General features: G+C 46.2%; 1 protein-coding gene across 1 annotated transcript in view; it reads right to left on the bottom strand.

The window, feature by feature from the left end:
* DNAJB2 (DnaJ heat shock protein family (Hsp40) member B2) overlaps nucleotides 1–14,636 on the bottom strand; it is a 497,647-nt gene that overhangs the window by 132,922 nt on the left and 350,089 nt on the right. The window lies entirely within an intron of this gene.

The raw sequence follows: 14,636 nt of genomic DNA, 5'->3' as shown, positions 1-14,636 counted from the left end.
TCTCTTGTCTTGCACTGCATGCAGAGACTGGATGATTGGGGCTCCCATTTTGATTTTTGTCTGCATGGTTTTACTTGTAGTTTGAGGTCACTTTGTGCCAGATGTACTAAGCGTTTTTGCTATAGGTACGAAGGAGCCTATGCATCAAAACGTAGAGGTGAATTTTCAAAAGATGCAAATGTAAAATAGCAGATATGTTAGCATACGCTATATTAAAATCTGCAACATACATCCATAGGTAAGGGATCGCAAATACATTGGCATGTGTAAAAAGGGGGAATGGGCCAGAGCCATTCCAGAGAGGGGCAACGTTTATGCACACAAGTTGCTATTTTACAACCTGCCAAAGTGACATGCATAAGTCTTTTAGCTGTGGATATTTACTCCTCAGTATCTAGTGATCATAAGCATTTCAAAAGTGAAAAAATGAGTGCGTGTGGGGATGTGTGGGTGTAAGGAAGTGTAAGGAGGCTCTTCATGAGCTGCAGCTGGGCAGGGCAAACTGATAGATTAATAGGTAAAACTGGTACTTTCATTGCCGCATGCATGTTATAAAATCGCCTGACTTGTGTGTGTAAAAGCCGATTTTCGCAGGGGTAAATCTGTCTAAATAACCTAAGTAAAATATATGTGCATATCCCCTTAAAATATGAAATACAATTACATGGGTATATCATTATCCGGCTACATTCCAACTTATCCAGCTAAGAAGCAGCTTTGCCACTATTTGGAGAAATCTGAAGTTATCTGGAGAAATAGCGCTTTCCTAGCATGTAGCCGGATGGACTCAGGACCAATGGGTTATGCTCCCCTGCCAGCAGGGTTCAAAGCTGACGTCACCTTAGATATACCCCTGCAGTGACCTCAGCCCTCCAGTATCTTTCCATCTCCTAGCAGTTATGCATGTGCTTTTCTTATCGGGATTGCAGTACTCATTAGAAGAGGAAAATTAACCTTTAAATTGTAGAAAGATTGAGCCCTGCTCTCCTGTGGTGATACCTAAAGTCCCTCGCCCCAGTCAAGAATTCCTGAGGTGATTTCTGAAAACCCTCAGAGGTCGCCTTGGTCCGGTAGCCGGTTCCCGGCGTGGACTTTGCTGCTGAAGCAGATGAAAGGCAGCGGGTGTAGGAAGCTGAGCATGGTGGCGATGACCAAAGCCCTCCGCAGCCAGAGACCATCTCTGTACTCAGCCGGTAAGCACTGAGTTCAGGTAAGTAAAGAGAGAAGAGGATTCCTTCTGATTCAGAGATGTGGAGAGGCTTCGGTAAGTCCTTCCTCCGGTCTCCTTGCTTGGCGGGCTGTACTGACGTTCCTGATCTTGTTGGGGTAAGGGAAGGGGGCTTCCGAGCAGGGTGAGTGGCCCCACGATGGGCTAAGCCCTGCTTCAGGCTCGGTGGGCACACCACATGGTAGGCCGTGGTGGCACCATCTTGCGCGCAGTTTTGTGGATCTCCATAAAGCATTGGTACATGCCGGCTCTGCGCACACAATGTGTGCCTAATGTCTCGCATACGTGCGCACATACATGAGCTTCTACTTACATGCATCAGTACAGGATCTGAGCGCACTTGATTTCAGGCGCTAGCCAGCTGAGTGCACAGTTACCGTTTATTATGGCTTTGGCAGCAAAGAAGCACAAGCGACACTCTTTGTGCTGATTGCCATAGTAGGGCTATACAGTCTGACCTGGAGTCTTACCTGTGTCAGCACTGTGAGGAGGCCCAGGGAGGGTTGGACTCCTAGAACTTTTCCAAGCCCAGCTCTTCCCATTCAGAAGACGAGTCAGCCAAGATCTTATCCGGTAGCACCCCGGATCTGAGTAATCCCGGGACTGGGTCTCCCTCGGGAGAGGGAAATTCAGCTGCACCTACCCCAGTTCCTCCTGGGCTAGGAATGGACCCAGTGGCCTTTTCTTGGGTGGAATTTTTTCAAGCCTTTGTACAGGTGTAATCTGTCTCTCCTGCCCCTGTCTGTCCAACCCCAGCCTGGAAGGTCTCACTCTCCCAGCCCTGACAACCGGCCTCAGGAAATACCTTGTCTCACCAAGGATATCCCTGACAGGGACCCAGACACCACGGACAACGAAGGGGATGCAGATTCATTGGATGATGGGGAAATTCCCCCCCCAGGCTTGAAGCCATATCGGACCATGTTATGGTTTTTCCATAGAGATGAATTGCCGGCCCTTGTTTCCCAGACCCTGAAGACTCGGGGAGTCCCTGGCACGGACCCTATGATGGAACCATAGAAAAATCCCATCCTGATGTCTCTACAGAAAGCCTCTTGCTATTTTCTGATGCTGGAAGCTGTCCAGTTGATTGACCTGGAATGGGATGCCCCGGAAGCCAGTTTTAAAGGTCAGGCATTGGAAGCTCTGTACCCACTGGATCTGGTGGCCAGAGAGCACCTGCATTTCCCCAAATTGGATGCTCTGCACCATTTTGAAGCAAACAACTACCCCAGTGAAGGGAGGAGCAGCCTTAAAGGATGCGCATGATAGGCAGTTGGAATCCATCCTTAACCTTTTTGATCCTGCTCATTGAAGGAATTATTTCCTGATGCCCCTTTTTATATATCTTAGTTAACTAGACCCAAATATGATATAAAAAAATTTGCAAGTAATTAAAAGTATATGAAAAAAATGTTCCACTTGTGCAATGTTGGTACCTAAAAGGTTAAACAAGCTTTTGATGCGACAGCAATGACATTACAGATTGCTTCCTGTTCTGCCCTGGTGGCTCACTTGTGTCTGCTTCTCTCACTCGAGGTAGATAATTCAGGGCACATTCCAGAGAGGCTATGGAGCCCACCACTGCCTTTTTAGTGGACATGGGAGTGGCCTTGGTGGTGGCGGCCAGAAGACAGCTATGACTGCGAAATTGTCAGCAGACACAACCTCTAAGACAAATCTCACAAAGATGCCCTTTAGGGATCCCTCTTATTTGGAAGCGAATTGGAAAAACTGGCCAGTAAGTGGGGTGAATCTCAAGTGCCTCAGTTACCGGAAGATAAGAGAAAGAGGTTGCAGTACCCCTCGCCTATGAGTGGTCGGGCCAGAGGTTCCCAGCACTTTCGGCCCTACAAGAACTTGACATTTCAGACATCTCGGTCCTTGGGAAGGTCTCAGTCCTTTCGAAGCCGACATCCAAAAAGAGGGGCTGGTTTGGGTTCAGATTCGGCCCGAACTCCCCAATTAAGTTTTGCCAACTCATCCACGGGACGAGGAGATGGGGGTAACTATCCCTCTTCTACCAGCAGTGGGTTGAGTTCACATCGGACAAATGGGTACTGGATATCATACGAGGATACGCACTGGAGTTTCGCAGCACTCCTTGGGACATGTTCATGATGTCTCCGTGCCACTGCCAGCATAAGAAGCTGGCAGTGGAATATATCTTGTTAAGGCTTCTCAATTTGAAGGTTATAATTCTGTACCTACACCCCAAGAAAATACAGAGTGTTATTCCATCTATTTCATTGTACCCAAGGAGGGTTCTTTTTGCCCCATCTTGGACATCAAGAGCATCAACCATCATCTACGAGTAATTCATTTCCACATGGAAACTCTACGCTCTGTCATAATGGCCATACAGTTGGGAGAATTCTTAACCTCTCTGGACCTTTCGGAGGCCTACCTTCGTATTCCAATCTGACAAGATCACCAGTGTTTCCTATGCTTTGCGGTGTTGGGCCGCCATTATCAGTTCCGGGTACTACTCTTCAACCTGGCCACTGCCCTCAGAACATTTTCCAAAATTATGGTGGTCCTGGTCAACCAGTCATCCTGGTACACCCATACTTGGACGACTGGTTGATCAAGACGAAGTCATTAGAAGAGACTCTCCAGGTGCCCAACAGGGTGATGTCCCTGCTTCAAGAGCTTGGTTGGGTCATGAACATAGACAACAGCAGTCTCAAGCCCTCCCAGTCCTTAGAGTATTTGGGGGTCTGGTTTGACACCAAACAGGACAAGGAGGAAGATGTGCCAAGTGTGCTGGTTGACGAACACGATACGCCTCAGGGTATAGTGCTATCTCCAGATCCTTGTTCTGATGGCGTCAACCCTGGAGGTGGTACCATGGGTGAGGGCACACATGCGTCTACTCCAACACTTGCTGCTGTCACTTTGGAATCTGCTGTCCCAGGACTATTCAATTTGTTTCCACCTACCGATGGAAGTATGTTCTTGGCTTCAGTGGTGGCTGCAGGAAGCTCACTTGAGCAAAGGTGTAACCTGTCCCCACCGGACTGGCTAGTTCTCACAACGGATGCGAGCCTCTGGAGGTGGGGAGCTCACTATCAGGAACTGACAACCGAGGGCCGTTGGACCAAGCAAGAGGCATGCTGAAACATAAACCGCCTGGAAGCCCAGGCAGTCAGATTAGTGTGTCTACAGTTCAGCCACAGGCTCCAGGGTCAGGCAGTCCGCATGATGTCGGACAATGCAACAGTGATCTCCATCAACCGTCAGGGAGGAACCAAGAGCCAGCAAGTATCCCTGGAGATAGATCCCCTTATGGAATGGGCAGAATTGAATCTATGGATGATCTCGGCCTCCCACATCGCAGGAAAAGACAATGTCAGAGCAGACTTTCTAAGCAGGGAGAATCTGGATCCAGGAGAATGGGCATTGTCAGCCAGAGCCTTTCAGCTGCTGGTAGATCACTGGGGGCTCCCATCCATCAATCTGCTATTAGACCTCTTCAGCTGATCCAGAATTCAGCAGCTAGACTCCTTACAGCCACCCCTTTAAAACAACATATTTCTCCTGTTTTACAAAAATTACACTGGTTGCCAGTTAAATTTAGAATTCGGTACAAAATCATTACGTTAATACATTCTTTGCTAAACTGCACAGACTCTATCTGGCTGTGTTCCACTTTGCGAGTTTATAAGCCTTTGAGAGAACTTAGATCAGCTGGAAAAAATCTTTTAGAAGTCCCCACAGTGAAAATGTCTGCTTTAAACGTAACAAGGCACAAAGCTTTTTCGGTTGCTGGCCCTATTTTGTGGAATGCACTGCCAGATCCCTTAAGACAAATACCTAGTCGAAAGGAGTTTAAGAAGGCATTAAAAACATATTTATTCTTGGAAGCATTTGGGAACACTGAACCTACCAACAATAGCTAATTTGTCATGAAAGCATCCTGCTATAACCATTGTTAAGGATTAGATGACCTTCCTAACAACTCGTTAATCTATCTGCTATACTTTCTTTCCTTTTAGTTTTGTAATGTAACAGCCAATTTATCTATAACCTTTAAGTCACCTAAAATTTTATGTTATTGATCATTTTGTAGATTGTATTTTTATTCAAACTTTATTTTTAAATTTTGTTTTTATTTTATTTTTATTTAAGTTATAATCTTGAACTGGTTATGCTTTATAATTATTCTATTGTAAACCGCTTTGGTCAATTTTACATTGGTAAAACGGTAAATAAATACGTTAAATAAATAAATAAATGTGGTCTCCCGATTCTTCAGTTGCAGAAGAGATCAGCAATTCCTGGGGATCAAAGCCCTCGTTCAGACCTGGCCAGAGGAAGGCTTACTGTACGCCTTCCCTCCATGGCCCCTGCTGGGCAAGGTCATTTGCAAAATTGAGCACCACAGGGAATTAGTGGCTCCGGACTGGCCTAGACACTTGTGATATACAGACATGCAGAGGCTTCTGGTGGAAACCCCCTATGCCTTTCACCACACAGGACCCACAAAGAACGGTAGACAGTCTAGAGCAGTGTTCCCCAACCCTGTCTTGGGGGCCCACCAGCCAGTCGGGTTTTCAGGATATCCACAATGAATATGCATGAGAGAAAATGTGCATGCTTTGGAGGCAGTGCATGCAAATTTTCTCTCATGCATATTTATTGTGGATATCCTGAAAAACCAACTGGCTGGTGGGGCCCCCAAGACAGGGTTGGGGATCACTGGTCTAGAGTAGCCACGGATGTGAAAAAAACAAAGCGAGACTGGTGCCTTGGAAATTGAATAAATTCTATTGATCAGAACCAGCCCGACTCTGGCTGAGTTTCGCCTTTATGGCTGCATCAGGGGCTCTTGAGATTAGATAAAATATAGAGTATATGTTTGGGCACCATATATGATTATGGGATGTATCCACTGGTTCAATCACTTTTGGTATGAATGTTGAAACGACTTTAAGATCATATCTTAGTGACTAGTCCTTCAAGTTTTGCTTAAAAGCCTGTCAACGATATCCTCCAATCTACTTGCTATTATTCACTCAGCATCCTGCCCATGGCTGCCTAAGAACAGTGCCAACGAATTGCCCTTGAAGTGAATATAGATTCCAGGTAAACCGTCACTCAATCCCTAACTCAGGGCATCTATAATCTTGCTGGGATTCAGTGCTTATATTTGGTTGAATACAGTTACGGTTATCCATTTTTAATGAAATTTTAATCAAGTTTTGCAGTAGTATGTCCACAAGGGCTTTTGAAGAAAATACTGGAGAGCTGAGGTCACTACAGGGGTGTATCTAGGGTGACGTCAACTTTGAAACCTGACTCCATCTCCATCTGCTAGCAGGGGAGCATATAACCCTTTGGTTCTGAGTCCATTTGTGTACACTAAGGAAAACAAAATTATCAGGTAAGCATTTTCTCCATTTTGTTTTATTGCCATTACTTGGACAAATTTGAAGTTATGCGGTGCAATAGCGCTTTTGTTTTAGACTTATCCAGCTATCTTACATACCTGGATAAGTTGGAAAAATGCTAATTATACAAGTAGCGCTTTCCAGACTGATCTGGATAAATGCTACTACTTTTCCAGATAAGTCTGAACTTGTGTGGCTTGCATGCATATGTACTTGTATTTTATAACCTGCACATATCGTTTGCACACAGGTTATCATACAGTAGTAAATTACTGCGTGTCTCTATCCACGCGGGCACATGTGAGCAGTTTTCAAAGTTATCCTCCCTGTGTACATGCTAAAGCCATGAGCAGAAAAGAGAACTGGCTAATTTTAACCAGTTATCTTTAAGCAAACTTTCAGCAAAACCTTACCAGCTTGGTTTGTGGCAAAAAATTCACCTAAAACTTACCAGGCAAAATTTGGCCATTGTGATTCATGTCTATTTGTGTGACCAGGGTTCAGCAGCTAAATTTAATCAGTTAAGAGCCAAAAATCAGCACTATGTAACGTAAGCTTGCCATGGGAATGCCTCTAGAGCTGTCCATTTTTTGCTCAGCTAAATTTGGCCATATTATGAATTTAGATAGTCAAATTTGTTAGCTAGTTAAACCTGCTTTCCAAAATTTCCCTCTAACTCCCAAAGCCACTCCTGGGCGCACGATCCAGTACTTAAATGAGGGCCTGCGGTCAAAGGAGGCGCTAGGGACACTAGCGCGTCCCTAGTGTCTCCTTTTTTACAGGAGCGGCGGCTGTCAGTGGGTTTGACAGCCGATGCTCAATTTTGCTGGCGTCTGTTCTCAAACCAGCTGACAGGCACGGGTTCGGAAAATGGATGTCAGCATAATTGAGCATCCGTCTTCCAACCCGCGGGCCGATTTTTAATTTTTTTTAAAACTTTGGGGCCTCCGACTTAATATCGCTATGATATTAAGTCAGAGGGTGTACAGAAAAGCAGTTTTTTCTGCTTTTCTGTACACTTTCCCAGTGCCGGCAGGCGTTAATTTCTGAAAGTAAAATGTGGGCTTGGCTGTATTGGCCTGAAAGTTAGCTAATTAACAGGCCGATACAGTACAGTGCGCTCCAACGGAGCGCACTGTTAGCCTGCTATTGGATGCGCATTTTCCCCTACCCCTTATTCAGTAAGGGGAGGAAAATGCGCATCCAACCCGTGGCACAAAATAGCGCCCTCAACATGCAAATGCATGTTGATGGCCCTATTAGGTATGCGCGCGGGATACAGTAAGTAAAATGTGCAGCCAAGCCGCACATTTTACTTTCAGAAATTAGCGCCAACCCAAAGGTCGGCGCTAATTTCTTCCGGTGCTGGGAAGTGCACAGAAAAGCAGTAAAAACTGCTTTTCTGTGCACCCTCCGACTTAATATCATAGCACTATTAAGTCGGAGGTCCTGAAGAGTAAAAAAAGTTAAAAAAAAAATTGAATTCGGCTCGCGGCTGTCGGGCCAAAAACCGGACGCTCAGTTTTGCCGGCGTCCGGTTTCCGCGCCCGTGGCTGTCAGCGGGATCGAGAACCGACGCCGGCAAAATTGAGCGTCGGCTGTCAAACCCGCTGACAGTCACCGCTCCTGTCAAAAAGGAGGTGCTAGGGACGCGCTAGTGTCCCTAGCGCCTCCTTTTCCCCGTTTCTACTGCGCCACCTAATTTGAATACTGCATCGCGCACACCGACGAGGGGCCGGTGCGCGCGCCGGGAGAGTGGGCGTTCGTCCGCTCTCCCGCGGACTTTACTGAATCGGCCTGTAAATTCTATAGCACTAGCAGGCAGGCTAAATTGGTCTCTGCAACAGTGTATATGCAATAAAAACTGTGTGTACAAGCATGTAAATGAAGGAATGTTAGATGTACATTAGGCTTTTTCAAGCACACAGGAAATAGCATATGCGCTCCTCCATGCAATATTGAGCACTGTTGAATAAGGCCTAGAATATAACATTTGTCTTAGAGCAGGTGTTAACATTTTAGTGTTCTCTTTAAAGGGCTCAATTCATAGGGTTTATGGAGTTTCTGATGGAGGAGATGGGGCTGATAGAGCAGGAAATGTATGTAGTATGGCACAGAAGACAGAAATGAGAGGAGGCCAATATGTAGAGAAATGTCCAAAATAATGCCATTCATTTGGACAACAAAACGAATTTTCACAACAAAGAATCACAGATGACAACCGTTTGTCAAACATTGCTATATGCACAGAGTGAATTTTCAAAGGAGTTACGCATATAAAAGTAGCAATTTTCAAAAGTCCATTTCTGTGTGTGAAAGCCAGTTTAATGTGCATAAATCCTTTTGACAATTCTCTCTACCGTGTATAAGGCACGATGTTGTAACTACTGCGAATAAAGTGCATCCCCCAAGTTCCAGTCAAAAACCATGATTGCAGGCATGGTGGAGTACATGCTCTCAGATGCTTCACTAATTGCTTTTTAGAGCTCATTCCTTTTTTATGTAAAAACTTCTCTAGACAGGTATTGCAAGGAGACAAGGCTGCAGAAGTTGAGCTGCAAGTGCCTCACAGAAGGCATCACGGGGAACATGTTCATTACGTCAGTGGGGTGCATAGGGGGAGGTGGCAAAGAGGTTTCTTGTGACTCAGAACTAGCAACTTTCCCTGCTTCTGATGCCAGTCCTTCTCCTTGGCAGAGAGCTGAAGGAAGTGCTTTTTATATCATTTTTATTCCCTGACTGCCCTTAGCATGGGTAAGCAGCTTACTTTTAAATGTTTGTACAATGGAGGAATGAGGATTGTGCAGGCTCTTTAGCATGTTCACTATTTTTGTCACAACCTCATGCTGTTTGGCATGCAAATGCTATTAGCATCGAAGTTAGTTTTGGTTACTGCACATTCTTTTTTATTGTATGCACGATAAAAACATTTTAGCCCATTTTAATGCATAGACCCCCAAAATGGGCAAAATCTTTTAGTACATCTGGCCTGCAGTCTATATTTGGTGATTGTGACTGAGATGAGGGCTGCTGCAGAGGGCAGTCATTGGGACATGCTTAACCAGTCTGGATTTCCGGATATCCATGATGAATATGCAGGAGATAGATTTGCATACACTACCACCATTGTATGCAAATGTTTTGTGGATAGTCTGAAACAGAGACTAGCTTGAGAAACACTGTGCTAGCATCCATGTTTTTGAGAGGTGTACTGGTGTTACAGTATTTGCAGTGTAGCCTTTCAGAGGTAGGGTTGTTGCTGTTTGAATCTTGAGTGCTGCTTCAGTAGGGCAGGTTTGTTACATAGGTGCCCAGGGTTTTGTTTCTTCACAAGAGTGCACAGAGTATGTATTGCTGGTAGCCGGGTAACACGAGACTGAATCTTCTCCTTTGTAGGGTGAGCTGTATGCTCTGCACCCACTGTGAGGGCTGTTTGTTTGGACACAGGTAACTTTAGATGAATAGTCAGCAGAACTTATCTTCTGCTGTGCCACTCACCTGATAATTGAATATTTTAAAAAAAGTTCTGTGCTAAGCAAACTGATCTCCCTGCCCTCTACAGGGCCGATGCAATAAAAGGCACGGAAAGCGGGCGCTGAAATGCCAGCGCCCGCTTTCTTAATGCGCACATGGTGCCCTCAAGGGGGGCACTATGCAATACGGGGACCTTAGCGCCTCCTTGCTAACATGACCCCGCTGCAGCTGCCTTACGAAACAGACACCGGTAAACTCTGCATCGGTTTTCATAACCGCCTGTCTACCAGTAATGAAAACAGACTCCGATTTTGTCTTCATAACTCGACGGCCTGCCAAGGTATTTTTTATTTTAAGTAAAAAAAAAAAAAAAAGTACAGAAAAGCAGTTTATATTTGAGAGCTAAATGTGCGTCTGAGTGCACACTTTTTTTTTTTAATGCGAAGTGAATGAGCATTTGCATATGATGAGTGCTACTGGTGTCACTCTGCGTCGCTGCGCTTTCAATAGGGGCACTGTATTTCTTCGGCCCCTACAAGTTTTAAAAAGAGATGTAGTGGTGGAGCAGCCTGTTGTCCCTCCCACAACTAACTGCTATATCAGAGAAGTGCTGATACAGGTGACAGCTTGGGAGGTGAGAAGGGTGGAGGATAAAGCTCTTGCTGGTCTGATCAGGATGTATCCACTTAGGTTTAGATCTGAAGTGCTGCTGACTCACTCTGGATTAATGCTAAGACTTCATGCCTGTAGCAGAGGAGAGCTTGGCCTGTTTCTTACATTCTTTCTTCCCTTCTCATGCTTTGTTTCTTTTTCTCTCTCACGTATTGGTTTGTGACTGGCAGCTAATAAAGGAAAGATGCATAAGGAGAGAGGACAATCACACAGGCCCGTCCTGGGGTCTGCTGCTGCCGTTTCCCTGCTTTGCCGGAGGTTTAGGCAGGATTGTTCATGCCCTTTCATTTTTGGGAAATGTTCATCACCCATAGCGTTGCAGTTTGTACAGCACAGAAGGAACTGCATTTCTGTCTCTGCTGCGTTGGACTTCCCCTTTCTTTGAGTCTCCCTTGTTATATAATTGCTCTTCTCCCTGCACCTGCTGCATGGTCCTAGCAGTTCAGCTACACTTCCTTCCTATTCTCACTCATGGGGGGGGCTCGTTCCCAAGGTGCTGCCTGCCACTAAAAGCAGGGTCTGTCTTCAAGGAGTTTAACAATGCCCCTTTTACATAGCCTGTGTCCAGTGCTTATGTGCTTCTATCATGCAAAAGACAAAGGTTTCTAGAGAAAATATAATTTTATATCCTAATCATAATAAAGTCCTTGTGTACTTTGTGACTGCAAAGCTGGCTTTCCCTGTGCTGTTTGTAGGGAAGCGTTACACTTTTCCAAACGAATATACATGCTCATTTCACACCTCTTCACCCCCATTTTCATCTTATAAAAGCACTGCTAGGTGAGCCCATAAACATAGCTACTTCATCCTACAGTGAGCAGGATCAGGTAGATATATGGTATTTATCACAGGCCAGCTGTACCTAGTACAGGTGCCACAAGGATGTGATGCACATGTCTTGGTCAGTGTAGAACAGGTCTATGCTATGAATGAGGTTGAGCATATACAGAATGAGACAAAGTTTCAAAAGGTGCAGGGGGGGGGGGGGGCATTTAGCATGAAAGGAAGAGCAAAGTTTCAGACTAATGTGTCCCCAGCCTTGGTAGGGTATATATCCTTTTCCTTTTATCAGGTAAAGATTTTGAAAGTATAAAAAACAAAGTGCCATTATATAGTGGTAGATGTATGAGTAATAGGCAATACCTTTTCCTCAGCATTCCTATGCCTCTATAAAGGTAAAATTAAGGCTTACCTGCCTTTACTTCATTCACACTAGTTTAGACAAATAGGTTATGCTCACTGACCAGCAGATGGAGACAAATCAACAGGTTCATTAACATCACCCCTTCGATGCATGCGTATTGATCTCAGCCTAGCATGTAAGCTGTAACAAGGTAACAGAAATCTTTCTCCATATTAATTCTCATTTATCTCCTTAAAAAAAAAAAAAAGGGCCACAACCAAAGGACTTCCAACAAAAAAGCAAAGGTGTTTACCTGTAACAGGTGTTCTCTTAGGACAGCAGGATGTTAGTCCGCACATGTGGGTGACATCATCAGATGGAGCCCAGCACGGAAGACTTCTGTCAAAGTTTCTAGAACTTTCACTAGGCACACTGAGCTTGTGCAGCATGCCACCATCCTCACGGGTCTCTCTTCAGTCTCTTAAGATCACGAAAAAAGAAAATAAACCAGGAGAATCCAACTCTGGAGTGTGGGAGGCGGGTTGACTGAGGACTAACATCCTGCTGTCCTAGACAAATATCTGTTAGAGGTAAGCAACTTTGCTTTCTTCTAGGACAAGCAGGATGGTAGTTCTCACATGCTGGATCCCGAGACCAATGGGACCAACAGACACCACACTAGGTGCTAACGGGCACAACAGCAGTGGTGGTGTGGTAACATCAGGAACAGCCTGAACCCAAAATAGGGCCATAGGTAGGAAGAGTTGGGAGTCACAGCTGAACAAGATGTCAGGCAGACTGGCTGAATCTGGTAGCACAACAGTCATCCTTATCCAGACAGTAATGACCCACGAAGGTGTGGTGAGAACTCCACATCGCAGCCTTGCATATCTCCTCCAGAGGAACTGCATGCAGGTGGGCCACAGTGGCAGCCATGGCTCTAACAGAATGAGCCATGACATTTTGCCTCCAGTTGCAATCCCACCTCATTATAGCAAAAGACAATGCATTCGGCTAGCCAAGTGGAAAGAGTCTGTTTAGCGACAGCCCTATCCAGCCTGTTGGAGTCATAAGAGAGAAGCAGCTGGTGGCTTGCCTATAGCCTGCTGTCCGGTCCAGGTAGAAGGCCAAGGCCCTCTTAAAATCCAGTGTGTGCAGCGCCCTTTCCCCTGGATTAGAATGAGGCCTAGAGGAAAAAAGTAGGCAGGACAATGGACTCGTTAAGGTGAAATTCAGTAACCACCTTCGGCAGGAACTCAGGGTGCGTGCAAAGGATCAGCTGGGTCATGGAAGAACCTTGTGTAGAGCAGATAAGTCACTAGGGCATGCAGCTCACTGACCCTGCGTCAAATGCTTGCGAGAAGAGTGCAGCGGCTCAAACAACAGCTTCATCAACTGGGCCAACACCACATTCAGGTCCCAGGACACTGCAGGGTCCCTTAGGGGAGGCTGCAGTTGAAGCAAACCACGCCCTACAAGGGGCTACACCAAGATGGCAACCCATCCAGCACCTGGTGATATGCGCCTATGGCACTCAAATGCATGCAAACGGAGTTGGTCTTAAGCTGTCTCCGAAAGATGCAGGAGGTCATTTAGGAGTTCCTGGATTGGACAGCAGAAGGGGGTCGAGGCACATCTGTTCACACCAGACTGTAAACCTCCTCCACTTCAAAGTATAAGACTTCCTAGTGGAAGGCCTTCTTGAGGCTACCAGGACCCAAGACACTTCCTCTGAGAGGTCAAACGGCTGCAGGATCAATCGTTCAACATCCAGGCTGTGAGGGACAGGGCCCACAAGTTAGGGTGGCACAATCTGCCCTGATTCTGTGTGAGGAGGTCTGGGGCAGTCCCCAGATGAACTGGGTCCCACCGGGAGAGATCCCACAGAAGCAGGAACCAGACTTGCCTTGGGCAATGGGGGGCTACAAGGATCATAGTCCCCCGCTCCTGGCAAAGCTTCAAGAGAGTCTTCATTACCAACGGATGTGGAAGGTATGCATACCGGAGGTCCTCTCCTCAATGGAGATCAAAGGCGTCTATGGCTGGCTGGCTGGCCAACCATCTGACCTGGATAGGGAACAGCATAGAGGAACTTTCCTGTTGCAGGGGGAGGCAAACAGATCCACGTCTAGGGTTCCCCAGAGATAGAAAATCTGGTCTGCCACCTCCTGTTTCAGGGACCACTCGTGGGGTTGGAAGGTGCAACTTAGCCTGTCTGCTAGGGTGTTTTCCACACCGGCCAAGTACACTGTCCAGAGTTACATCCCCTGAGACAGGTCCCATCTCCAGCGCTGCACTGCTTTCCGACAAAGGAGGAAGGACCTGGTGGCCCCCTGCTTGATTATGTACCACATCGCCACCTCGGTAAGTTCCTAGAGGATAAATCCATAAACTGCTATGACAGTAATAAGCAATAGTAGCTTGTGATCTGTTTGGGTACTTGCCAGCTACTTGTGACTTGGATTGGCTACTGCTGGAAACAGGATACTGGGTTTGATGGACCCTTGGTCTGACCCAGTATGGCATATCTTATGGTTGTCTGTCCGAATGAGGATCACCTTGCTGGACAGCCGATCTCGGAAGGCCCACAGCGCATAGCAGAGTGCTTTCAGCTCTAAGAAGTTTATCTGACACAGAGCATCTTAAGCTGTCCACAGACTTTGGGTGCAGAGGCCCTCTATATTGGCACCCCAGCCCAGGTGGGACACAACCATGGTAAGCACAACCTGGTGTGAAGGTGCCTAAA

This window comes from Rhinatrema bivittatum, chromosome 6 (assembly GCF_901001135.1).
Source record: "Rhinatrema bivittatum chromosome 6, aRhiBiv1.1, whole genome shotgun sequence".
Classification (NCBI taxonomy): domain Eukaryota; kingdom Metazoa; phylum Chordata; class Amphibia; order Gymnophiona; family Rhinatrematidae; genus Rhinatrema; species Rhinatrema bivittatum.
Note: the sequence above shows the minus strand (reverse complement) of the source record. Positions and strands in the feature narration are given on the sequence as shown.